The sequence below is a fragment of the Callithrix jacchus genome, chromosome 12, assembly GCF_049354715.1.
Source record: "Callithrix jacchus isolate 240 chromosome 12, calJac240_pri, whole genome shotgun sequence".
Classification (NCBI taxonomy): Eukaryota; Metazoa; Chordata; class Mammalia; order Primates; family Cebidae; genus Callithrix; species Callithrix jacchus.
Genome location: NC_133513.1, coordinates 3,870 through 29,172, shown reverse-complemented (window position 1 = coordinate 29,172; position 25,303 = coordinate 3,870). Strand labels below are relative to the sequence as shown.

Genomic DNA, 25,303 nt, shown 5'->3' with positions numbered 1-25,303 from the left:
GTGGCCAGGAACAGCTCCCAGTCCCACTCGTGTGTGTGCATGTTCTTTCTTGAATATGACTCTCTCCCCATCGTGTAAGTGGGTGGTTCCCCTCCCTGACATTGACGGACTCCGTCTTCAGCAGGCGCCTCCTGACCCAGCAGACCCCCATGAGCCCAGATCCCTGGGACCCGGTGGCTGTCCTTATCACATTCCTTGACTCCACATCTTAGGATCCAAATCTGACCCTCTTCAGGATCTGCAGCTGTGTTACAGAAAAGGGGACCCGATCCAGACCACAAGGGAGGGTCCTCGGATCTCGTGTAAGAAGCAATTCAGCATGAGTCTGTAAAGTGAAAGCACAATTGTTTGTTTGTTTGCTTTTTTTGTTGTTTTGTTTTGGTTTTGAGATGGAGTCTTTGTTGCCCAGGCTAGATAGAGAGTAGCGGTGTGATCTTGGCTCAGTACGACCTACGCCTCCCGTGTTCGAGAGATTTTCCTGCTTCAGCCTCCTGAGTAACTGGGATCACAGGTGCATGTCACCACACCTGGCTAATTTTTATATTTCTAGTAGAGATAGCATTTCACCATGTTGGCCAGGCTGATCTAGAACTCTTGACCCCAGGTGATCCACCTGCCTCAGCCTCCCAAAGTGCTGAGATTACAAATGTGAGCCACAGTGTAAGTTTATTCTTTCCTTCAAAAGCAAGTTTTTTAAGAAGATGAAGATGAAATAGCTACTCCATAGAGCAGCCCAGAGGGCGCTGGTGCCCATCTTTAGGGTCATTTCTTCCTGACATGCTAAATGAGGGCTAGACTATTCATGACTCCCCTTTTATAGATCTTATAGGGAAACTTTCTGATGTTGCCATGGCATTTTTAAACTGTCATGGCGCTGGTGGCAAATGTAGGAGTGAGGATGAGCAGAGGTCACTCTGGTCATCATCTTGGTTTCGGTGGGTCTTGGACTGGCTTCTTTACTGCAGCCTGTTTTACTGACAAGGTCTCTGTGACCTGTATCCTGTGCTGCCCTCCTGTCTCATCCTGTGACTCAGAATGCCTTCACTGCCTGGAAATGAAACCCAGTAGGTCTCAGCCTCCTTTTACGCATCTCCTATTCAAGATGGAGCCGCTGTGGTTCACACCCCTCTGGCAGCTGGGCTCCCCGGGATCTCCTGAGGTTCTGTCCCCTCCGTGCCTAGCTCCTGGGTCCCTCCACCATCGCTGTCTTCCTGAGCCACCTGCCTCTGAGTTTCTTTATCAGCAAGAAGAGGAATCACTTTCAGGTTCGGCTTTTGGGGGAAAAGACGGACCAGGCAGGAAGTAGGGAGGAAGACACAGGCCCTGGTGTGGGCGATGGGGAGGGCAGAGCTGAGTGGGATCCGGCGGGTCTGGCTTTGTTCTTGTCTCTGCGAGTTGCCCATCGTGCAGACCTGCCCCTCTCCTTCCCCATCGCATCGGACGGCGGCTCTTCCCTCCAGTGTTCAGACCCCAGGCCCCGGGTCAGATCAATGCCTTTTTCTTCTGCACCCCATCAGTCAGCAGATTTGCTTGGCATCATCTGAAAAATGCATCCAGCAGCAAGGCCCTGGCTCACTCCTTACTTCCGCCCCAGCCTCTCTCCACTTCCAGCCACAGGAGACCTGTGTGAGCTGAATTCATCACACCCTCCTCTGCTCAGACCTACAGCAGCCCCATTTTCCTCAGTCTGAGCCAAAGGCCCCACAGTGGCCCACCTGGCCCTCCCTGAGCTGCCTCATTGACTCCAGCCTCACCTTCCACCCATCTCCCTCCCTTTCCCACCTACCCCATCCTCACACCTGCCTGATGTTCACACATCTCTCCAGGCATCTGCTTTAGCTGCTCTCCACCTGGACCACCCTCACTCTAGAAGACCCTTGTCCCCTCCAGCACCCCCTGCAGTCAGGTCCACCTTCCTCAACATCGTTCAGCAAGGACACACCCCACCCATCCCTCTCCTTTCAGCATCTCTCTTCCTTGGCCTGTTTTGGGTTCATTTTTGCTGTATCCCAGCACTTCCCACTTCCTAAAGGGCCCTTCAAGAAGCACCCAGAAGGGGCCAATGGCCTTGCTTTCCTTAGACTAGAAGCTCCACGGCAGCACAGCACACTCTTTGTGGCAGATTCAGTATCTAGTTAGTGCTCGGCATGCAGAAGGTGCTGGACAAGTGTTTGAGAACTACGGAAGAAGGGAGTGAGGGGAGAAGGGTAGGAAAGAGGAAGGGAAGAAGGGAGGGATCGGGAGAAAGGAGGGAGGGGAGGAGTGAAAAGGAGGGAGGGAAGGAAAGATAGGAAAGGGGAGGACAGATGGAGGGAAGGAAAGAGTTGAAAGAGGAAGAGAAGGAATGATGGAGGCCAGGAAGAAAGGGAGGAGGGAGGTGAAAAAAGAGGGCAGAAAGCAAGGCAGGAGAGCAGAAGAAAGGAGTAGGGAAGAAAAGAAAGGTGGAAGGGGGATAAAGGGAAGGAACTTATTTTCTCTCTAGGCCCAGCTGTCCCAATTATCTGTCATTTGGCCAGCCTCCTGCATGGCCTCCTCCCAGCACAGTGACTCATGCCTCTAATCCCAGCACTTTGGGAGTTCGAAACAGGTGGATCACCTGAGTTCAGGAGTTCTAAACCAGACTGGTCAACATGGCAAAATGCCATCCCTCTTAAAAAATACAAAGATTAGCTGAGCATCGTGGCAGGCACCTATAATCTCAGCTACTCCAGAATGTCAGGCAGGAGAATCACTCGAACCCAGGAGGCAGAGATTACAGTGAGCCAAGATCGCGCCACTGCACTCCAGGCTGGTAACAAAGCAAGACTCCATCTCAAGAAATAACAAAATACCTTCTCCAGGCAGCTGCCTTCTGATGATGCCCCTCCCCGGTTAAGCACAGACCCCGAACTCCTGCCTGACCCTAAAGTGCCAAGTGACGCCGCGCATGTACTCCTCTGGCCACACTGAGTGTCCTCTCAGTCATGCTGCTCCCTCTGCCTAGGTGTTTGCTGTCCCCTGTCTCAGAGCCTTCAATCCCTCTTCCCGGCTCCATCCCCTCATCCTCTGCCTGCCCAGCACCCACCTCCTGGCCATTTAACATGTAGCTCAGGTTGTAATCCCAGTACTTTAGGAGGCCGGTGGCAGAGGGTCACTTGAGCCCAAGAGCTTGAGGCCAGCCTGGGCAACAGAGTGAGACCCCACAACTCCACCAAAAATGTAAAAGGAAGAAAGATGTAGCTCAGGCATTACCCACCTCCAGGTAGCCTTCCTGATGGTGCCATACCCAGGTGGGCTCAGGGGCAGCCTCTGTTCTCTGGGCACCAGAATCCTCCTTTCTGTGGCAGTGGTCCTGGGTCAGCTCCTGCAGGAATCCAGGCACAGGATGATGGTGGATGGATCAGGACTGAGGGTCAGAGATGCAGAGAGGCAGACAGCTTTGGGAAGCAGTAGGAAGGATCAGCAGGATTTGCTGCACGGTGACTGTCAGGGTGCAGGGGAGAATTCCGGATCAGCTGTGTCTTCGTCTCTCTCTTCCCTCCAATCCCAGGAGAGCAAACGAGGCAGAAGGACTTGTGGGCCCGATTCACCAGCTCTATCCTCAGGAACTCGAGGACCATCAAGTTCCATGGCTGGGAGGGAGCCTTTCTGGACAGAGTCCTGGGCATCCGAGGCCAGGATCTGTGTACCTTGTGGACCTCTGGCCTCATCTTCTTTATGTCGCTGGTGTCTTTCCAAGCGTCTACATTTCTGGTCATGTCACTCTAGTCTCTATGGTGATCAGGACTGGGGAAGGAGTGTGGGGCTCAGGAGGTGAGGTAGGTGGAGTTTCCCTGATCCTACCACCCTGTCCATCAAAACCCACACATTCTGGATCCTGTTCTCACCGGGTTTCTGCTATCTTCTGCGTGAATGAATTAATTCCATCATTCTGGTGAAAGTGACAGCGGCCGTTGAGGTCTGCTCTTCTGAGAGTTCCAGGCTTCCACTGATGTGGGGAGGAGAGTTCAGGTGCAGACAGGCTGCAGAGATAGAATCCAGGGTATGAGTGGCTTTTTTGCTGCTGGCCAACAAATGTCCATAGCCACCCTGTCACTGACGTGATTCTTGTTCTGCCGTTGTCATTTATTTCTGATTGCTGTCAGAACACTCTTCCTAAAGCACAGCTTTCTGAAGAATTTAAACATGTTGATGCATAGGCAAGGCACAGTGACTCACGCCTGACATCCGAGCTCTTTGGGAGGCTGAGGTGCCTTGAACCCAGTTGGTGGAGGTTGCAGTGGCCCCAGATTGTGCCACTTCACTCCAGCCTGGGTGACGGAGCAAGACTTTGTGTCAAAAACCAAACAAAACAAAACAAAACAAAAGGATCACAAATGGGACCAATACCTAGGGCCCTCCCATGCTGCTCTCTTCAGGAGTCCCCAGGCTCAGCCCTCATGTCTATCACCTTCACAGAGAGGCCTTTCCTGACCACCTTCATCACCACCTGAGCACCCCTGCTTGTGCTAGTGCACTCTAACCTGCACCCGATTTCTCTTTACTTTTTTATTTTTGAAGACAGAGTCTTGCTCTGTTCCCCAGGCTGGAGTGCAGTGACGCAATGTCGGCTCACTGCAACCTCCACCTCCCAAGTTCAAACAATCCTCCCACCTCACCCTCCTGAGTAGCTAGGATTACAGGCAGCTGCCACCACACCTAGGTAATTTTCTTTTTTGTACCTTTAGTAGAGATGGCATTTCACCATGTCAGCCAGGCTGGTCTTGAACTCCTAACCTCAAGGGATCCATCCTCCTCAGCCTCCCAAAGTGCTGGGATTACAGATGGGAGCCACTGCACCTGGCCATACCTGCTTTCGTTTTTATTCTTCATAGCACTCTCCACCTGATGTGCTGTCTTGTGTTAATGGTTTGTTTATGGATCGCCTGTCTCTTTCCCCCTCATTAGAATGATGGATCCATTAAGAGAGCAGCAACTTTGTTTTGCTCATTGCTGTTTCCCCAGAGCCCAGAGCCCTGTCAGGTATATGATAACCAGGCATTAGTTATTCATAGAATGAATGAATGTAAGAATGAATAAATGGCCGGGTGCTGTGGATCACGCCTGTACTCCTAGCACTTTGGGAGGCCGAGGTGGGTGGATCGCTTGAGGTCAGGGATTCGAGACCTGCCTGGACAACATGGTGAAACCCCATCTCTACTAAAAATAAAAAAAGTTAGCTAGGAATACTGATGCACGCCTGTAATCCCAGCTACTCAGGAGGCTGAGACAGGAGAATTGCCTGTACCCAGGAGGTGAAGGTTACATTGAGTCAAGACCATGTCACTGCACTGTAGCCTGGCAGAAAGAGACTGTCTCAGAAATAAATGAAAATAATTTTTAAAAAGAATGAATGAAAGACCAGAAGGCCTAGATAGAAGGAATATGTTACAGTAATCAATAGTGCACAAGGGAAATTACAGTGAATGAGAATTTATTTGAATATTTCAAGATAGCTAGAAGAGAAGAATTTTTTTGTTCCCAAAACAAAAGATAAATATTTGAGGTGATGACTGTCTCAGTTACCCCGATTTGATCATTACATATTGTCTACAGCTTGGGTCCCCAACCCTCCTGGCCACGGACCTGTACCAGTAGCCTCTTTTTGTTTTTCTTTTTTTTTTCTCTCTCTCTCTTTTTGAGACAGAGTCTCAGTCTGTGCAGCGGTGCTATCTCAGGTAAATGTAACCTCCATCTCCGAGGCTCAAGTAATTCTTCCACCTCAGCCTCCTGAGTAGCTGGGATTACAGGCATATACCACCACACCTGGCTCATTTTTGTATTTTTAGTAGAGACAGGGTTTCACCATGTTGGTCAAGCTGGTCCCAAACGCCTTACTTCAGGTGATTTGCCCTCCTCATTCTCCCAAAGTGCTGGGATTGCAAGTGTGAGCCATTGAACCCGGGATTTTTTTTTTTTAATTTGACAGGGAGTTTTGCTCTTGTTGCCCAGGCTGGAATGCAATGGCATGATCTTGACTCTCTGCAACCTCTGTCTCCCAGATTCAAGCCAGTTTCCTTCCTCAGACTCCCAAGTAGCTGTGATTACAGGTATGAGCCACAATGCCAGGCTAATTTTTGTATTTCTAGTAGAGACAGGGTGTCTCTATGTTGGTCAGGTTTGTCTCGAACTCCCAACCTCAGGTGATCCACCTGCCTCAGTCTCCCAATGTGCTGGGATTACAGGCACGAGCCACCGTGCCCATCGCACCTGTTAGAAACTGGGCAGGCAGCACAGCAGGTGAGCAGCGAACGGGCTAGGGAGGCTTTATCTGTGTTCACAGCTGCTCCTTATTTCTGGCATCACCACCTGAGCTCCACCTTCTGTCAGATCGGTGGCGTTGTTAGAGTCTCATAGGAATGCAAACCGTACCGTAAGCAGCACATGCGAGGGAGCTGGACTGCGTGCCCCTTATGAGAATCCAATGCCTGTTTATCTGTCAATGTCTCCCGTCACCTTCAGAAGGGATGCTCTAGTTTCAGGAAAACAAGCTCAGGGCTCCCACTAATTTTACGTTACCGTGAGTTGTGTAAATATTTCATTATATATTACACTGTAATAATAACAGAAGTGGGCCGGGCACAGTGGCACATGCCTGTTATCCTATCATTTTGGGAGGCTGAAGCAGTCGGATCACCTGATGTCGAGGGTTCAAGACCAGCCTGGCCAACATGGTGAAACACCGTCTCTGCTAAAGGTACAAAAACTGGCATGGTGGCAGGAACCTGTCATCCCAGCTACTTGGGAGGCTGAGGCAGGAGCATTGCTTGAACCCAGGAGCGGAGGTTGCAGTGAGCCACAATCATAGCATTTTGGGAGGCTGAAGTGGGCGGATCACCTGAAGTCAGCAGTTCGAGACCAGCCTGGCCCACAGGTGAAACCTCGCCTGTAATAAAAATACATAAATTAGCTAGGTGTGGTGGTAGGAGCCTATAAGCTGACTTACTCGGGAGGCTGAGGCAAAAGAATTGCTTGAACCGAGGAGGTGGAGGTTGCAGTGAGCCAAGATCATGTCCCTGGACTCCAGCCTGGGCAATATATGAAGATTCTGGTTTTGTTTTTGTTTTTGTTTTTTAAAAGGCAAGCCAGTTACAATGGCTTATACCTATAATCCCAGAATTTTGGAGGCCAAGATGGAAAGATCACTTGAGGCTAGGAGTTCCAGGTAAACCTGGGCAACATAGCATGACCCCATCTCTACAAAACATTTTTTAAAAATTGGGCACAGTGGCATGTGCCCATAGTCTCAGCTACTCAGGAGGCTGAGGCAAGAGGATTGCTGCAGCCCAGGAACTGGAGGCTGCAGTGAGCCATGCTTGTGCCACTGCACTCCAGCCTGGGTGACAGAGTGAGACCCTGCCTCTCAAAAAAAAAAGAATTCAGAGTAGAGAAAAGTATGAATTGTAAGTTCAAGCATTGCACGTCCCACATTTCCTTCAGAAGTGTGGATGCGTGCCCCAAGAACTCTGCATTCATTTCCCAGCGCTGCCTTAACAAAGTACCCTAAACTGTGTGGCTTCAACCACAGAGATTTATTCTCACAGTTCTGGATACCAGGAGTCTGAAATCAAGGGATTTTTTATTGTTTGTTTGTTTTTTCTCTGAAGGCTGTGAGGGAGATCTGTCCCAGGTCTCGCTCATGGATTCTCAGAGCCTCCAGAGTTCCTTGGCTTGCAGGTGGTCTTCTGTCTCTGTCTTGAAACCGTCTTCCCTTTGTAGGTGTCTTTGTCCACACATCCCCTTTTTATAAGGACACCAGGCACACTGGATTAGGATTCACCCTCATTACCTCAGCTTAGCTCGATCACATGGGAAGAGGCTATTTCCAAATAAGGTCGTATCCACAGACCCTGCGGCATAGGGCTTCAGCATCTTTTGGGGAGACAGAGCACAACGCATAACACTATAGATTTGCAAATATTTTTAGTTTGAGTTTCTGGGTTTTATTTTTTATTTTTTCGTGTCGGATGAGTGATGTGATGATACCGTAACAAGTTTTGAGAATGGCACATATCATAAAATAGCCTGATAATCCAATTGTCATGCTTAGGTTTTGGTTTTTTAAAATTTTAGTTTTTCTTGAGGCAGGGTCTTGCTGCAATACTCATGCTGGAAGGCAGTGGTGCAATCATGGGTCACCGCAGCCTTAACCTCCTGGACTCCAGCGATCTTCCCACCTCAGCCTCCCAAAGAGCTAGGATTATAGGAATGAGCCACCAGCCCCAGCTGTTCCCTATTTTTTGTTGGTACGTTGTTCATTTTTCTAAAAAAACACACCTTTTTATCTGTGCATTCTGGCTCATGCCTGTAATCCTCAGTACTTTGGGAGGCCAAGGCAGGTGGATCTCTTGAGATCAGGAATTCAAGACCAGCCCGGCCCACATTGTGTAACTCCTTCTCTACTAAAAATACAAAAATGAGCTGGATGTGGTGGTGTGTACCTGTAATCCCAGTTACTCGGGAAGCTTAGGCAGGAGAACCGCTTGAACCCTAGAGGCAGAGGTTGCAGCGAGCCAGGTTCATACTCCCACACTCCAGACTTTGTGGCAGAGCGAGACTAACTCAAAAAAAGTGAAATATACATACATATAAACGTGCACATGAACACACACACACACCTTGGCAATTTTTTTATACATCAGCATTCACTGGTACAATGTAAATTCTATGGTAGATTTTATTTAGATTAATACAATCTAAATACTATTCTATTAAGTGCTACAACTAAAAAAAATAGGCCAATCATTTAAATGATTCAAAGTTCAAAAACTATGAAAGAGTATAGAAGCCAGTCTCCCATATGGCAGCTCATGGCATATGTGTTTATGAAATCTACGTGAGGCTGGATACGGTGGCTCATGCCTGTAATCCCAGCATTTTAGGAGGCCGAGTCGGGTGGCTCACCTGAGGTCAGGAGTTTGAGAGCAGCCTGACCAACATGGTGAAACCACATGTATACTAAAAACACAAAAAGCAACCGGATGCGGCGGAGAGCCCATATAACCCTATCTACTTTGGAAGCTGAGGCAAAAGAGGTGCTTGAACCTGGGGGACAGAGGTTGCGGTTAGCCAAGATCATGCAACTTCACTTCAGCCTGGGCAACGGAGCGAGACTCCATCTCAAAAAAAAAAAAAAATCTAAATAAATTAAGATTTAAGAAAATGAAAGATTTGGTTCTTTGGCTGCGTGGGCCACATTTCAAGTGCTCCACAGCTGCAGATGGCCCGGAAATATGGTCTTTATTGCAAAAAGTTCTATCGGTTGGTGTTGGTGCAGCCTTAAAGCCGCTCTCCCACCCCTCCTCGAAGCGAACCACTGTTACGGTTCCTTTGGTGATTCTTTTCCGAGATGATCTATGCACACAATCAGCACGTGGAGTTAATATATGTACCTAATAAAATCAGCATCTCCCGTGTAGTGCAAATGACCATGTAATAGTCCATGGAATGGAATGTATTCAGCTAGTTTCATAATGAAGAGCTCTTGAGTTTTTCCCAGGTTTCCTGTTAAAATTATTCTGTCGAGAACACCATTCTCTCACAGAGTACATTTTTAACAGTGGAATTCCCTGGCCAGAATGTTTATATGTTTTTCTCATTTCTTTTCTATTTTCTTTCTTTTTTTTCTTTTCTTTTCTTTCTTTCCCTCTCACTATTCCCTCTTCCTACTTTTTTTCTTCCCTTTCCCCCTCTCATCCTCCTCTTTTTTCTCTCCCCCACTTTTCTCTTTCTTTTACAAGGTCTTGTATTTAATGGCATAATCCTAATTCACTGCAGCCTTGAACCCCTGGGCCCAAGCGATCCTCTTTCCTCAGCCTCCCAAGTAGCAGAGACTAAAACCTGTGCCCCCATGCCTTTCTATATTTTTATTTTCTTTTTAGTGGAGATGGGTCTTACTATATTGTTCAGGCTCGTTTTCATCTTTGTAGGTGCTTTTCAAGAGATCTTACCAAAAGGTACCTGGATAGAACTTAGTCACTTGAAGCTCTTGTCCTTGTGTTGAAATTTTGTGTCTGCCTCCTCCATCCCGGGGAGATTTAACACTTCTATCCCCTTTTCAGGCAGATACATGACTTCAAAAAGTGTACGAATGTCGTGAGGCAAGGCGGAAGGATCACATGAAGTCAGGAATTTGGGCCCAGGCTGGCCAGGAAGGTGAAACCCTGCCTCTACCAAAAATACAAAACTTACATGAGCGTGGTGGTGCACGCCTGTAGGCCCAGCTTCTCAGGAGGCTGAGGCATGCGAATTGTTTGAATCTGGAAAGCGGATGTTGCAGTGAGTCGAGATCGTGGCGCCGCACTCCAGCCAGGTACAAATAGCAGCTTTAGACTTGATCTCGCCGGGCATGACCACTGGGCACGTTCAGCATAGGATCACCGATTCTGCCTCAGTTTTCAGTGTCTTCTCTGGGGCCTGGAGTGTAGCATCTGAAGCCGAGCTGGATGTCTTGCTGCATAAATACTCTCTCCACTTCCACCTGTGCCATCAGCCTGGGTGAAGACTCATGTCAGGGGAGAGCCATCGTCCTCCTACAGCCCCACCTGTCTGATGGCTGAGACTTCTGCCTCATTTCCAGAACTCCAAGGGGCCCTTGAACGTCTTGTTATTTGCTACATATGCAAGCACAGATTGCCTGTACCTCCCCTCGGACCTTCCTGCCACTCTCTATAGAGCTGTCTGAAGCCTCAAAATGTTTATTTTCCTTTGGAGAAATTTTACTTCCATCTGCCCCAGACTCATCAAAATTACAGTAAAAGCCAGCACTCCAACTTTCTGGAGCCTGTTCCAGCAGAGAGGAAGTCTGTTCTTCAAGTCCTCTTTGTAACCCCATTTAAGATGAGGAAACTGAGGCAGATGAACTCATGAATACAAAGTGCCAGAGCTTGGGTCAACCTCGAATCCCTGGGCCCAGGGGTTCGAGGCTTGTGTTCAACCTTAGAGTTTATGGGATTTAAGGTTAATGTTGGAAGTGTTCTGTTGGCACCCCCTATCCTGGTGTGTGGGGGTTGTGTCCTGGGTTGCCTGCAGAGCCCCAGTTTTTGCCTGCTGACCTGACGCATTTGTGACTAGTGTTGTCTTTAACTGAAAAATGTCGTGGTTTGGGAGAGAAATTCTGTGCTCACCCAGTTCACCCGCACCCTGAGGAAGCTCTGACACCACCGCACAGCTTCTGATACATACTGGAGAAAGCCAGCGCTAGGAGGTGCCTGTCAGCAGGAAGAGCTGCAGGCATCTTCATCCACATGTAGACATATCTGTACGCATACATTCATATACACACATTCATATATATACATCTTTATGTACATCCACACACACGTCTGTATACCCACACATTCATACACATGTCTACATATCACCACCTCCATGTACACATCACAGTACACACAATCTATATCCACACATTCATACACACATATGTGTGTATTTTGGTATATCTGTATACATACACTTCTACATACATTTATGTTCAGATAGATCTGTACACAGATGCATACACATTTGTACACACACATCTGCACATACGTCGGTGGGGATCTGGGAAATACAGCATTAAATAGTGACGGTCTGATAATAGCTAGTATTTTGACATCTTTTGGGTGAACTGACTAGCTAGTGGCTATCAGAGGGGTGTGTGGGGTGTGTCTGCAGGTTGGCAGGGCCATCAAACCTGGTATTTGTAGTTGCTCGTGACTTTTCTAGAGATCTCCCACGTGGAGCCTTGGAGTGTAGTGAGCTGTTCCTGTGGCCCGACTGCCAGTGTCCGTACCAGTGACCAACAAAATTCTAGCTTCACCGGCCTCAAGGACTTTGGATTGTACTGTAAATAACGCTATATGCCATCATCGGATGTGTCTGGTCGGCAAGTGGAGATCCGTTGCCAGTAGCGGGATGGGAGCTGGGAGAACCAGGAGGATGTTGCAGTCAGACAGGTTCAATAACCAGGGCTGGAGCTGGTGTGCAGCAGAGGTGGCAGATGGGGTTGATTCTAGTCACATTCTATAGCGACGGTCGACTGAGTTCCTGATGGATCCAATGAGGGGGTTGTCAAGGAGAGAAGAGGAGTCCTCTGTGTTTATAACACAGGTTTCTAATTTAGAGAAATCCGGAGTTTAAAGAATTGGGGAAGGCCTGGGCATAGTGGTTCACACCTGTAATCTCAGCACTTTTGGTGGCCAAGGTGTGTGGATTACTTGGGCTCAGGAGTGAGATCAGCCTCGCCAACATGGTACAACCCCGTCTCTACTAAAAATACAAAATTAGCTGGGCACTGTGGTGTGCATCTGTCATCCCAGTTACTTGAAAGGCTGATGCAGGAGAATCATTTGAACCCGGGAGGCAAAAGTTGCAGTGGACCTGGATCCTGCCACTGCACTCCAGCCTGGGTGACAGAGTGAGACTCCATCTCAAGAAAAATTAAAAAATTGGGGAAGAATCGACATAGAAAGCCATTAGCCGGGCTATCTCCTTCCCTCTCTCTCGTCCCAGCTTATGTGATCACGGCTGGGCTTGCTGGCCAAGCCTGTCATTCCAGATGACACCAAGGCCTTTTCAGGGCTAGAGAGACCTGCTGCCACCCATGGTCGGCAAGGCTGAGTGGTTTTAGGCACAGCTGGAGATGAAACTGGTGATGGGGGCAGCCCTGTCATCTTTACAGGGAACCTCACACAGCAGGTGGGCAGCAAGCTGGCCTCTCCACATCGCTGAGCCATCTGCTGAGTGACCAGGCCCATGTGACAGGTAGGAGATGCAACTCCCTGTGCCCTGTCTCCTCCGTGACCAGGCTAGGGTGTGGGCCAAATGCCTCCTGATGGTCTTCATCACTTCAGCTTCTCAATATCAACATCCCATCTAAGGACAGACTCAGGCTCAGTGTGAGCCCCAAGAACTTCCCACAACATCCAGCGGTCCCCACAAACCATAAAATAGCAGATTTTGGGTTGTTCTCATTCTCACCCACAATAAGAAACATATGTAAAACTTTGGCCTAAAATACACAAGGCATTTAAAACACACACACACAGGCTTAGCAGATGCTGGCACTGTGCCAGAGCCAGGGCGGTGACACCAGGGTGTGCCGCTTATGTGTTCTGAAAGATTCTAAGGTAAGGACAGGAGCTTGGGCTGGGGGCACTCGGAGCGGTGGCTGTTGACCACCTCAAGTGGGTGTTTGGGAGTCATAACAGCTGGCCCATTTCCACCTGTCTGTTCTGGATGACCTTCAGTGTTGCAGACGCAGAAGCTTCAGAAAGTGAAATTTATTTAACGACCCATGATGTGTAGTTAATTCTTTTGTCATCTGTCCTATTTGATTTTGTTTCATTCTACTTCTTTTTTTTTTTTTTTTTTTTTTTTGATACTGAATCTCACAGTGTTGCTCGGACTGGATGCAATGGTGCAATCTTGGCTCACCGCAGCCTCTGCCTCCTGGGTTCAAGTGGTTCTCCTGCCTCAGCCTCCCAAGTAGCTGGGATTACAGGTGCCTCCTGCCATACTTGGTTATTTATTTATTTATTTGTATTTTTGTTGAGGCGGTGTTTTACTATGTCGGCCTGGCTGGTCTGAAACTCCTGACCTCAGGAAATCTGTCTGCCTTGGCCTTCCAAAGTGCTGGAATTACAGGAATGAGTCACTCTGCCCGGCCTCATTCTACTTTATCCTTGGGCCAAGCACAGTGTCCCACACCTATAATCCCAGAACTTTGGGAAGCCAAGGCAAGAGAATTGCTTGAGCCCAGGAGTTCAAGACCAGCCTGGGAAACATACTGAGATCCCTGTTTCTACAGAAAAAAAATGATGTGTATATATATATATATATATATATATGCACGTGCACACACACACACACACAAGTTAGCCAAGGTGGTGGCACATGTCTGTAGTACCAGCTACTTGGGAGGCTGAGGTGAAAGGATCGATTGAGTCTTGGAGGTCAAGGCTGCAGCGAGCCACGATCAGGCCTGTCTGTGGGCTGTTGTGCAGGGCACAGGTGTTGACTCTTCAAGGATCCCCCAATCCCAAGGACCCTGGGGTATTCCTGAGTCCTTTCTTTGCCTGGGGCTGGGGGTGTCGGTCCCTGGGGGCTGACCCTTTCATTTGCCTGCTCTCTATCCCTGCAGCACCGATGGAAAGGAAGGAGGCTGGATGATGAGTGTCTGCCCCGGATGCCAAGCTGTTCGTGTCAGGACTGTCAGGGCTGCATGCCCTTGGCCTGCTGCAGCAGCGGGGCTGGCTGCGGACCGACTCCCTGAGGATCCCGTATGGCCTCCCGGGTAAGGCACTGCATGCCTGGCTGCGGGGAAGGTGGAGGTGGCAGGGCCTTCCCCGGTTCCTGTGGCTGTGGCTCTGTGAGCTAAAATACGCTGTCACCACAGGATTTTCCATCAGTCATTCTGTGGGCTCTGAGTAGGACTTAGTACCTGCTCTTTAGTAAAAAAAGAAAAAAAAGGTGTGTCTTTTTAGGGGACATTCATTCATCTCTTAAGACCTCCCTACGGACAGGTTTTAACGGAGTGACGGGTGAAGCAGACCACAGGGCTGGGAGAACACGGCAGAGGCCAGGCTGGGCTTGGGCCTCCTCCTCTTGGAGCCCTGGTGGAGGGCTGCCTGGCAGAGGAGGGTAGGGGTTCTTTGATCGATCCTCACAGCTCAGGCAAAGCAGCCAGCGCACCAGTGCAGCACTGGCCAGAGGCTGCAGACAGAGAGCGGCTCAGACGGCGCCTACAGGCCGGGGCCGGGCCGCACACTCCACTGCACACAGATCCTGGCTTTCAGTCACAAGGCGGGTGCCCCGGCCAGGTGGGTTGTCCAGAGAGAGCACCTGAGTCTGGCAAGTGGCGATCTGAGTACCCTGAGCTCATCCCCAGAGATGAACTTGCTTCCAATAGCATAGCCATATAGGAATGAATCCAGGGCTGGCACTTCAGCTTCAGTCTTATGTCTATTCATCTAGGATTGCTTCAGCCCTGGAGGCAGAGGTTGCAATGAGTCAAGAATGTGCCACCGTACTCCAGCCTGGGCAACAGAGTGAGATCTTATCTCTAAAATAAACAAATAATGTTAAAAAAAAGCCAGTCACAGTGGCTCACACTTGTAATTCCAGCACTTTGGGAGGCTGAGGCAGGTGGATCACGAGGTCAGGAGTTCAAGACCAGCCTGGCCAACATGGTGAAAGCCTATCTCTATTAAAATACCAAAATTAGCCAGGCATAGTGGCAGCTGCCTTGTTCCAACTGCCCTCCTGGCAGGACTAGGTACTTCTGACCTCTCTACCATCCGTGGCTAAGACCTTGCCCAATGTCAGGGTTGGCGTCCCTCTGACTGGCTGTTGAACGTCACCTCCATAGCCTCTCTTCTGTGCCAGAGTCCCATGGCCACCCACAGGGCAGTGAATTTGAAAAAGTGCTCAGGACTCTGCACACTATGCTGCTCACAGCTGTCATTGACTACAGTGAGAGAGGAGGCAGGAGTGTTGGCACAGGGAAGGGGGCCGGGGCGGAGTCTAGGATGAACCACGGCCAGCACCTAGTATCCTTTCCCAGTCCCTGTGCCTTCAGATGGGATGCACTTGTCTGTCCCAGCACTATGTCACCCAGGGTGTTTGGTGTGGCTGCCTAATTGGCAGGTGCCGCTCGGCTCAGAGCACACTGTCAGACTCCTAGGAGGAAAGCAGGGGTCTGGCATAAACCACGTTTGTACAAACAGTTCAGACGCAGAGCGCCTCGTATCACTCCTAGGATTGGTGGGAACCCTCCCCCAGTCCAAGTTCCCAGACAAGCTATGAGCAGGCCATGCAGAGGCAGCTCGGGTCTGCTGTGACAACTGACTCGCAATCTCCAGTGCCTGCTGCTCTATTCCTTTTCCTCCACTCCCCCCACCATCTTAATCCCAGGAAGAGGCCCTATCTCTTTGAGGCCTGGGCTGGGCCTCTGAGCTGCCCAGAGGCCTCACGGTGGGTGTTGGCTGCCAGTTGCAGGGCCCCTGGCCACACTGAAGGACTCCTACCTGGAAGTGATGCTGCGGCCCCTGGAGGAGGTGTGGAGGGAGAGGGCAGAGGAGGCCATGTGGTGGCTACAGGCCTGGGTGGCCGGGATGCCAGGCAACCAGGGTCCCAGGCCCATCAGGTTGACCCTGGGGGCCATGAAAGGCACTCTGGAGCTGGTGAGTGAGAGCAAGGATGAGATGTGGCTGGCAGTTGAGGATGACCGAGACAGCTCTCACCGTCCCCTCCCTTTCCAGGTGGCCCACCAGATGCTGTCCTGGGCTGAGGCCACGTTCTCATGGGCACTGAAGAGGCTCTGCAAAGCCCTGCTGGACCTGTATGGCCTCACAGCCAGGTAACGCTGGGTTTGGGGTGTCCCATGCAGCGTTCCCGCCACGTATCAGGTGCAGTGCTGAACGCTTCAACACGCTGTGACTCACTGACTACTTTGACCGCCCTACACAGAGGCTTCTTCACTCCTTATTTCACAGGAGAGAAAATGGGGTTTCTTCCTCACTCCAGAGAGACCTCGTGAGCACAGTCCCAGTGCAGGCAGCATTTTAGGAGCTGCTGCAGAGGAGTGCAGTGGGCAAAGCTGACCCCTGCCTTCAGGAAGCTCAGTTTTACTGAGAGACAGACACGAAGCCCAAGAAATCATCTACAGCAGAGTGTGCACAGCTCCCTGCAGAAAGCCCGAGAGTCCCCTCTTAAGCAGGCCATTCTGCTCTGTCACATTTCCTTGCTTTTGCTTTGTAATCATCTTTTTTTTTGAGACGGAGTCTTGCTCTGTCTCAGTTGTGTGATCTCAGCTCATTGCAACCTCTGCCTCCTATGTTCAAGTGATTCTCCTGCCTCAGCCCTCCGGGTTGCTGGGACTACAGGTGTGTGCACTACTGCACCTGGCTAATTTTTTTGTGTTTTTAGTAGACAGGGTTTTGCCACTCCAGGCTGGTCTCAAACTCCTGATCTTCAGTCATGTAACCCCTTTGGCCTTCTAAAGTGTTGGAATTACAGGCATGAGCCACTACTCCCGACCTGTTATGTAATATTTTAAACACATAAAAGCCCTTCTTTCTTGCAGGCGGTGCAGAAGCCAGCTACAGGCTGGGTGTGGCCCACCGCTCATCGTTTACCACCACTGAGCCATACCTTAGGTGGCAAATGCTTGAGATGGAACATTGGTGAGACGGTGAGCTGGGGATCCTATGGTGTGGCCATGGCCAGCTTTGAGTAGAAGGTACAGTTCAAGCAAGAGCCACGGGGCCAGTGTGGAAAGAGAGCTCCAGGTGGGGGCTCCACTGCACAGGGACTGGAAGAGGGATGTGCTTGGCCTGTTTTTTTTTGAGATGGAGTCTCATTCTCCGTCACCCTGGCTGGAGTGCCGTGGTGTGATCTCAGCTCACTGCAACCTCTCTCAAATTCAAGTGATTCTCCTGCCTCAGCCTGCCAAGTTGCTGGGATTACAAGCATTCACCACCATACCCGGCTAATTTTTGTATCTTTAGTAGAGATGGGATTTCACTGTATTTTCCAGGCTCGTCTCAGAATCCTGGGCTCCAGAGACTCGGTGCAGGGATTACGGGCATGAGCCACCGTGCCTGTCCTGTTTGAATAGCAAGGTGGTGGGGCTGATGCGACTGGGAGGTTCCAAGGCTAGGGGATGAGAGGAGGACTCTGGCTTCTGCACTGACCTACGAAGGTTGTGATCACCCATTCACTTCAAAAGGCCCCTTTTGTCTCTGTGTTGAGAACACGGGGGTGGTGGATAGAAATGGGGAACCCAGTCTAGAGCAGGGGCCTGGGGACCAAATATCCTTTTCCCTCACAGCCATGATGCCCACCAGGAACCGGGCTACAGGCAAGGGGGCCGACCCTTCTTCCATGCCGGTGGCCTTGCAGAGCATCTGGATTCTGACTCTGCCTCTTCCTGGGATGTCTCTGCATCGGCTCTGTGTGCCTCAGTTTCCCCAGCTGTAGAATAGGGACCGGACCCACATCATGGGAAAAAGGCTCCACGTAATACAAGTTCCCGCTCCTGCCACCTTGCGGTCAGAATGTAGGCTGAGGAAGGGAAGAGCTCCCAGGGCGGGGCTTTGGCTTGGTTGAACAATCACCTTCCTGGTTATTCGCCTACCCGGTGAGTGGAATCTCGTGGGGATACCAAAAAATGGATTTAAATGGCAGTGAGGGTGTCGAAGCTGCTTCCCGCCCCCAGCTGCAGGGCCTCTAGGCTCCCTAAAAGTAAGCGAGTCCACCTGCCCGTCCCCCTCAGTGGCCCATCAACAACAGAGCGTGCAATATTTCTCTTCCCACTCCACCCCCACATGAGCCGAGATCTCCCTGATCATTCAGATCTCACAGGCTTGACCCTACTCTACATATTGAGAAAGTTCCAGTCCTCCCCTCAACTGTAGAAATTTCCTAGACCTGTCGGTCAGGCACACTGGCTTATGCCTGTAATCTCAGCAATTTGGGCAGATCATTTGAGGTCGGGAGTTCGAGACCAGCGTAGCCAACATGGTGAAACACTGACTCTACTAAAAATTTAAAAATGAGCCAGGCATCGCAGTGAGCGCATGTAGTTCCAGCTACTCTGGAGGCTGAGAAAGGAGAATAACTTAAACCCAGGAGGCAGAGGTAGCTGGGAATCGAGATCTTACCACTATACGCGAGCTTGGGAAACAGAATGAGATTCTGTCTCAAAAAAAAAAACAATTTCCTACACCTTCCAGCTCCTAGTTTTTGCATCCACACACACAGTCCCCATGCTGCCCAAGACCCAGGGGGCAGATCAGACATGACATAAGATATCTGTGTCATGAAAATAGGGCAGCTTGTTTCTGTCCCGGCGTCACCCACCACCTCCGCTGTCATGCCAGCCTCTGTGCTCTTCCAGCTCATTATGTGATTTTCTAGAACAAGGACAGCCCTCCCCAAGATGCACCCCAATGCTCTCCATGGTAGAGCTCTTCCTGCAGACCTGTGAGCTCCCCCTCTGCAGCCAAAGAAAGCACGGCTCAGCAGCTTGTCCTGCAGGTTCCCTCTAGGAACTACTCAGTGGTGGTGGCGCCGCTGCTGCCTGGGGGCGATGTGGTGTGGGGGACTGGCTACCTGATGGAGGAGAAGCTGCCATGGCCACTCCGACACCTGTCCAGGGCCAACATGCCATCCGAGTTCTACCGGCTCAGATGCCGCCTGCTGCAGGGTCTCTGGAGGAATGAGTCCTGCCCCGGGCTGTGCCACCCTCCTCCCTGGGAGCCCCCCACCCCGTGGGCACAACAGCAGGGCCATGCAGGGGCAGGAACTGTGGGGGCACAGGGAAGCCTGCAGAGGCCTGTGGCATTACCGTGCCAGGCCCAGAGCCTATTGGACTTCCCAAGGTCCTATGGGACTAGGGCTGAGGCTACACATCCTGCTTTTCTCCAGATTATAAGACCTGGCCCAGCAGTGCAGCCAAGGGCGGTGCTGGGATGACGAGCTCTGGGCTCCCGAGAAGCTTGCCTGTGGCTCAGGTGAGTCTGCTAACATCTGTGGACTCAGCTTCCTTTACTGTGAAATGCAGGTAACCACATGGCTCACTCACGTGGGTAAGGAGCATGTATGGTTCTTAATGCACGAGGGAGCCCCTTATGTCCGTGGGGGAGCCACCGTACCCAGGCTTGGCAAGTAGCGGTTTATCTGTGTGCGACTCACATGAAAATGTACGGCTCCCTAGAAGCATGGGTGTAGTCAGGTCTAAGCAGCACGCTGATCTTGTAAAAAAAAAAAAAAACAAAAAAAAAAACAAAAACAGCCTGGTCTTGAAGTCCCGTGCGTGTGATCATGGGCTTCTCTGTGCCTCTCAGTTCTGACAGCTGACCGCGGGGCTGGTAGCACCTCCTTTGGGATGCTGGCCCTGGCCAACAGGTGTCTGGCTGTGCACGATGGATGGTGCTTTCCCACCCTGGGCATGAGCACCCCCAAGGCACATCTCAGGGGCTACACTGGCTGGACTGGTGAGACCTGTTCCTTCACAGGCCATCTCTTCCCTACCCTGAACAGGGCTGGTCTGCAGGACACCAGTGTCATGTTTGAGGGAGCCGTTGACCATCCACTTAAACGGTCAATGTTTTTTCCCCACCTGAGCAGCTTCGTTGAGATTAAATGGATGACTTGTATAATTTTTTTTTTTGAGACTAGGTCTCACTCTGTTGTCATGGTTGGAGTGCAGTGGTGCGCTTTCAGCTCCCCGCACCCTTGACCTCCTGGGTTCAAGTGATCCTCCTTCCTCAGCCTCGCAAAGTGCTGGGATGGCTTAGCACCACCGTGCACGGCTGATGTGTGAATTTTAAGTGCACGATTCAGTGGCTTCCAGTTTATTCAGAGTTGTGCATGTCTTACCACAATTGTTTTTAAAAGCTAACAGTCTGCCTGCTGTGTCCATGGCTGTGCCTGCTGTGGACATCCGATGTAAACAGAAGGATGACTATGTGGCCTCTGAGCCAGGCTATGTTACTTAGCACAGCAGTTTTGTAGCGGTTTTGGGGACTCCATTCCTTGTTAGGGCTGAATCGGGCCATAGCCCTTCAGCTCACGTCATCCTGAAGCTGGTGGTGGATCACTGGGCCTCTGGTTGCCACACCAGGGGAGGGGGACTCCTGGTCTCAGGGCAGGCTAAGCCAGGGTTCTAGGCATCGGGGTACCGAGCAGGCATCGTGCTCCCACTGCGGTGGGTGGAGCTGGCTCCACTCAGCGTGCCTTTGTGGCTGCTTCTCCCCAGACCAAGCCCTGGTGGCCGGGGCCCCGCACGTGGTGACTTTTGACGGCCGGGTGTGGGACCTCAGCGTCCAGTGCAGCAGCATCCTCCTGTCCCAAGACTTTGCTCACAGCACATTCTCACGGATGCTGAGTCGGACAGGCTTGGGGCTCATGGCCCTGAGCTTGGAGCTGAACCATGTGACCCTCATCTACTCCAGCCTTTAGGTGAGGAGGAGAGGCCCGAGCTTCCCCTGGAGACCTGTGCCTGTGGCAGGTTGCCTGGGGGATGGCACTTTCAAGCTCGTCCCCTGGCTGTCGGTCATCCCTCCTGCCCACTTCCTCCGGTCCACAGGCCTACAGGCTGTACAACTCCTCCTTGCCACGGGATAGCCGTCCAGACCTCCGGCTGCCTTTTGCCATGAAAAGGAGGGATGTCCCCAGGATTGAGCCGGCCAGTGAGGACGGGGTCTCCTTCTCCTGTGACGTGGCCACCAGCCTCTGCAGCCTGACTGTGCACCTGTTGCACCACAGTTAATCTGGGCCCTGGCAGAGTTGGCCCCACCACCAAAATCCTGTTCGGGATGCACCATTCTCAGCTTCCAGTGCAACAGGTCCCCGAGCTGTAGGCAGCCACTGTGGTTGAGAGGCTGGCACCAAGGCCCAGTGCTTTCTTCCCGCATCCCTTGGATATATGGCTCCAAGGTGGAGTTGGCCTTTCTGTGGTGCCTCTGCCAAGGAACACAAAGGGCAGGCCTGGATTCTGGCCACTCGTGCTCACGATGTGGAGAGGGGATGGGGGGACACATGCTGTCCTCAGTCTCTGTGCTTTCTCTCCTTCTTGTGTTGAGGGTTTGGGTCCAGAGCTCTGGGAGTCTGGGGTGGAGGGATTTTACCAATCCTTCGTGTGCCTGAGGCTCATCTCTCATCCAGGACCCCTGGGGGAGGATCATGGGCTCTCAGGATCACCTCATCTTTCCTCCTCCCCACAGGCATATCCGCTGGCCTTCTGGACACCAGCGACAACGAAGCAGGCACCGATCTGATGTTGCCGGACGGCTCTGTGGCTCACAGCCTGGAGGAGCTCAGCCCGGCCTGGCAGGTGAGCAGGTGCACCTGCTTTTCTTCCCTCTGGCTGAGTGTCTCGAGGGCCGCTCGCTGCAGAGTCCCAGGAGCGGCAGGCGGCCTGCCGGCTCTCCAGTGGTCTTTGCGGACCCAGGGTTGGGTGGAGTCTCCCGCTAAGGCCAATGTATGTGGGGGAGCCACATGGTTCAGCTGCATGCCTGAGTCTTGCGTCTGTCCCACCAGGTGGATGGTGACTGCAGGGCCACCGAGAAGCCTGAGCCAACCTGCCCAGGACAGAGCCCCTCCCGCCGGCCTTCTTCCAGGACCCCTCATCCAGCTTGGGGAACTGCTTCCGGGTGGTGAGTGTGAGCCTGTGCCCTGGAGCACAGCAAGCTCTTTCCCCAATCTACCCTGGGGATTGGCATGGAGCAGAGGCCTAGGCTAGAGACAGTGACTGGGTGGCCCTGATTTCAGATGGAGCCTGCACCATTCCTTAGCCTTTGTGTGCAGGACTCATGTGGCACCTGGGAGCTCCAGCCTGCCTGCACTCTGGCAGCCACCTATATCCACCTCTGTGCCTGCAGCTTCGTGTCCCTGACCCTCCTCCACAGTGCGGTAAAGTGCCCCATCCGGCGGGCACTCTGTCCCCTGGCTGGCATCTGCCTTCCAGCCAGAGGGAAAACCTTTCTCTCTCTCTCTCTCTCTCTCTCTCTCTCTCTCTCTCTCTGTCATCAGAAAGAACAAATAATTGTCATTTAAGGAGCTAAGAGTCTAAACAAATCATTTAAGGCCTGATACAGCCTGGATGTGTGTCTCCTCCAAATCTCACTATCGTTAGAGGGTGTACATCCCTCATGGATGGCTTAGCATCCTGCGTTTGGTGAAGTGTGAGTCCTTGCTCTATTTGTTCAACTGAGAGCAGTTTGTTTATAAAGAGCCTTGCCTCTCCTCTGTCTCTTTGCACTCACTCCCATTTCTGCCACGATCGTAAGCTTCCCAAGGCCTCACCAGAAGGCAAGCAGATGCTGGAGCTGTGCTTGTACAGCCTGTAGAACTGTGAGTCAATTATATGTCTTATTTATGATCTACCCAGGCTGGAGTGCAGCGGCACAATCTCACCTCACTGCAACTTTCACCTCCCAGATTCAAGCAATACTCCTCCCTCAGCCTCCCAAAAATACCGGCAGGTATTTTTGTAGAGATGATGTTTTTTAAGTTGTCCAGGCCGGTCGTGAATTTCTGACCTCTGGTGATCCACCTCCCTCGGCCTCCCAAAGTGCTGGATGACAGGCGTGAGCCACCACGCCCAGCCTCACGAGGGATTTGAATGTCTACTATTGTTTAGGGAAAATGCTCAGCCACAGTTTTTCCTCTGCTCTCCTATTTCAAAAATCATCATCAACACAGAATATTACTTCCATGAGCAAACGTGTGGGGATTTGTCTCCACTACCAGGGCGGACCTCTAATTCAGTTCTGACACTATTTACCTTGAGCTCCTTCAGCCAGCGCTGCATACAATCGCCACAGCCAAAGCCCCACTAAAAGGGCATAAATGTCAGTATCAACAAGAGGAGTGGACTTCCAAGGGCTACGGATGCCAGAATTCGTGGCTGCCATTCGTAGACATTTAAAACTTAATTGGAAAATACAACAAAGGGAGGATGAAATGAGATGATCCAACTCGTCTCAAAGAAATGACAGGCCAGGTGTGGCGGCTCATCCGTGTAATCCCAGTACTTGGGAGGCTAAGATGAGCGGACCACCTAAGGTCAGGAGTTTGAGACCAATCTGGCCAACATGGTGAAAACCCATCTCTACTAAAAATACAAAAATCAGCCAGGAGTGGTTGTGTGTGCTTTTAATCCCAGCTACTCAGAAGGCTGAGGCAGGAGAAACGCTTGAACCGAGAAGGTGGAGGTGGCAGTCAGCCAAGATCTTGCCACTGCACTCCAGCCTGGTGACAGAGTGAGAGTCTGTTTAAAAAAAAATTCCAGAATAAAAACAGAGAGGACCCAGGATCCTTCAGAATCAGGAGGCACAATCCCCAAGACAATAAATCCATCCGTACCTAGACCCATTCAACACAATTGCAGAAACGACAATGGAAAGGTCCTAAAAGCTACTGAGGAGGGTGGAAAGAAGCAAGAACATGTTGACAATTGCTTTCCCACCGGCAGTAACAGAAGACAGCGGAGTAACAGAAAGTAAGCATGAGATTAGAGATGATCCCCAGGTCAACTATTGCTGAATGAAATAACCTCTCAGCACTGATCTGTCTAGGATCTCTTTACCACAAACGGACACTTACTCAATGGACACATCCACATGTTTATTTATGTACTGTCTGTGTCTGCTTTCCCGCTAAAGGGGCCGAGTATCTGCAAGGGAGACCACATTTTTGCTCTGTGAAAGACTCAATTCGGAGGATGAAAAGGTAAGCTACAGATTGGGAAAAATGTTTACAAACCACCTATCAGACCAAGAACCCATCTCAAGAGACTCATCTCTACAATACATAAATAACTCAAAGCTCAAAAGTAGGCCACAGTTGTATTCCCAGCACTTTGTGAGGCTGAGGTGAGATGGCTTGAAGCCGGGAGCTCAAGGCTGCATGACAGAGTGAGAGCTTGTCTCACAAAACAAAACCTCCAAAGTAAAAAATGGTAAATAAACACATCAACCATGTTTGCACTCCCAGTCATAGAGAAACAAGGTAGCGCTACATATCTGAGCTCGAGTGAGTTCCGGCACGGGTCGGTGAGTCGCAGGGACTCTGCGGCATAAAGCATCAGTCGAACATCCAAATGGCCAGGTTGTGATAACAGCATCCACCGATGAGTGCACTATAAAAAGCACTGTTCTAGTATCAAAACGGTGGTGGCTGCTGTTCCCAGCAGCTAGCCTTAGGCTTAGAGGCAGGAATCGAGGTCACGGTCTACCAAACAAATCCTCTCAGGAAAGAGCATCGTACTCCTGAAGTGCCAAGACAGGAGGTGGTATGGCTCCACGGGAATTTTGGAGCATCTGGGGATCAAGCAGAAGCACTCATTGTTCTGACCATGTAAATACAAAACTGTCACCTAGTACATCCATAAACAGAACGTCTGGGACGACAGGCATCTCATAAGATTTCTAGCCACAGGGTAACAATAAAGAATTGTCTGCAGTTAAGGTCCTCGGTCTCCCTCTTTGGGTTAGTCAGGCTGTTTGATTATTTCTTTCTTTCTTTATTGAGATGCAGCCTTGCTCTGCTGTCCAGGTAGAAGCGCCGTGAATCTATCTAAGCTCACTAAAACTTTCTCCTTCCAGGTTCCAGCAATTCCCCTTCCTCAGCCTTCTGAGGAGCTAGGATTACAGGTAAGTGCCAACATGCCTAGCTGATTTTTTTTTTTCAGTCTAGACGGGGGTGAATCATGTTGTCCAGGGTGGTCTCAAACATCAGATCTCATGATCTGTCTCCCTCGACAACCTCTACTACTGGGGTTAAGGGTGAGAGCAAT

The 25,303-nt window shown here is 50.8% G+C and overlaps 1 long non-coding RNA gene and 1 pseudogene across 6 annotated transcripts in view; one reads left to right on the top strand and one right to left on the bottom strand.

Annotated features, from left to right (window-relative positions):
- LOC144578477 (uncharacterized) overlaps positions 1-24,971 on the top strand; it is a 91,115-nt gene extending 66,144 nt beyond the window's left edge. The window contains exons 2-8 of one of the 6 annotated variants that reach the window (XR_013524323.1): positions 14,141-14,293; positions 16,260-16,357; positions 17,084-17,239; positions 19,429-19,514; positions 21,729-21,838; positions 22,045-22,160; positions 24,171-24,971. This is a non-coding gene — a long non-coding RNA (uncharacterized LOC144578477). Of the gene's footprint in view, positions 1-14,140; positions 14,294-16,259; positions 16,358-17,083; positions 17,262-19,428; positions 19,515-21,728; positions 21,839-22,044 lie in introns of those variants that run through there. The other 5 variants (XR_013524322.1, XR_013524321.1, XR_013524319.1 and 2 more) reach the window with 5 other exon arrangements.
- Positions 7,980-8,077, bottom strand: LOC144578828 (small nucleolar RNA U13; annotated as a pseudogene).
- Positions 24,972-25,303: the final 332 nt, after the last annotated feature.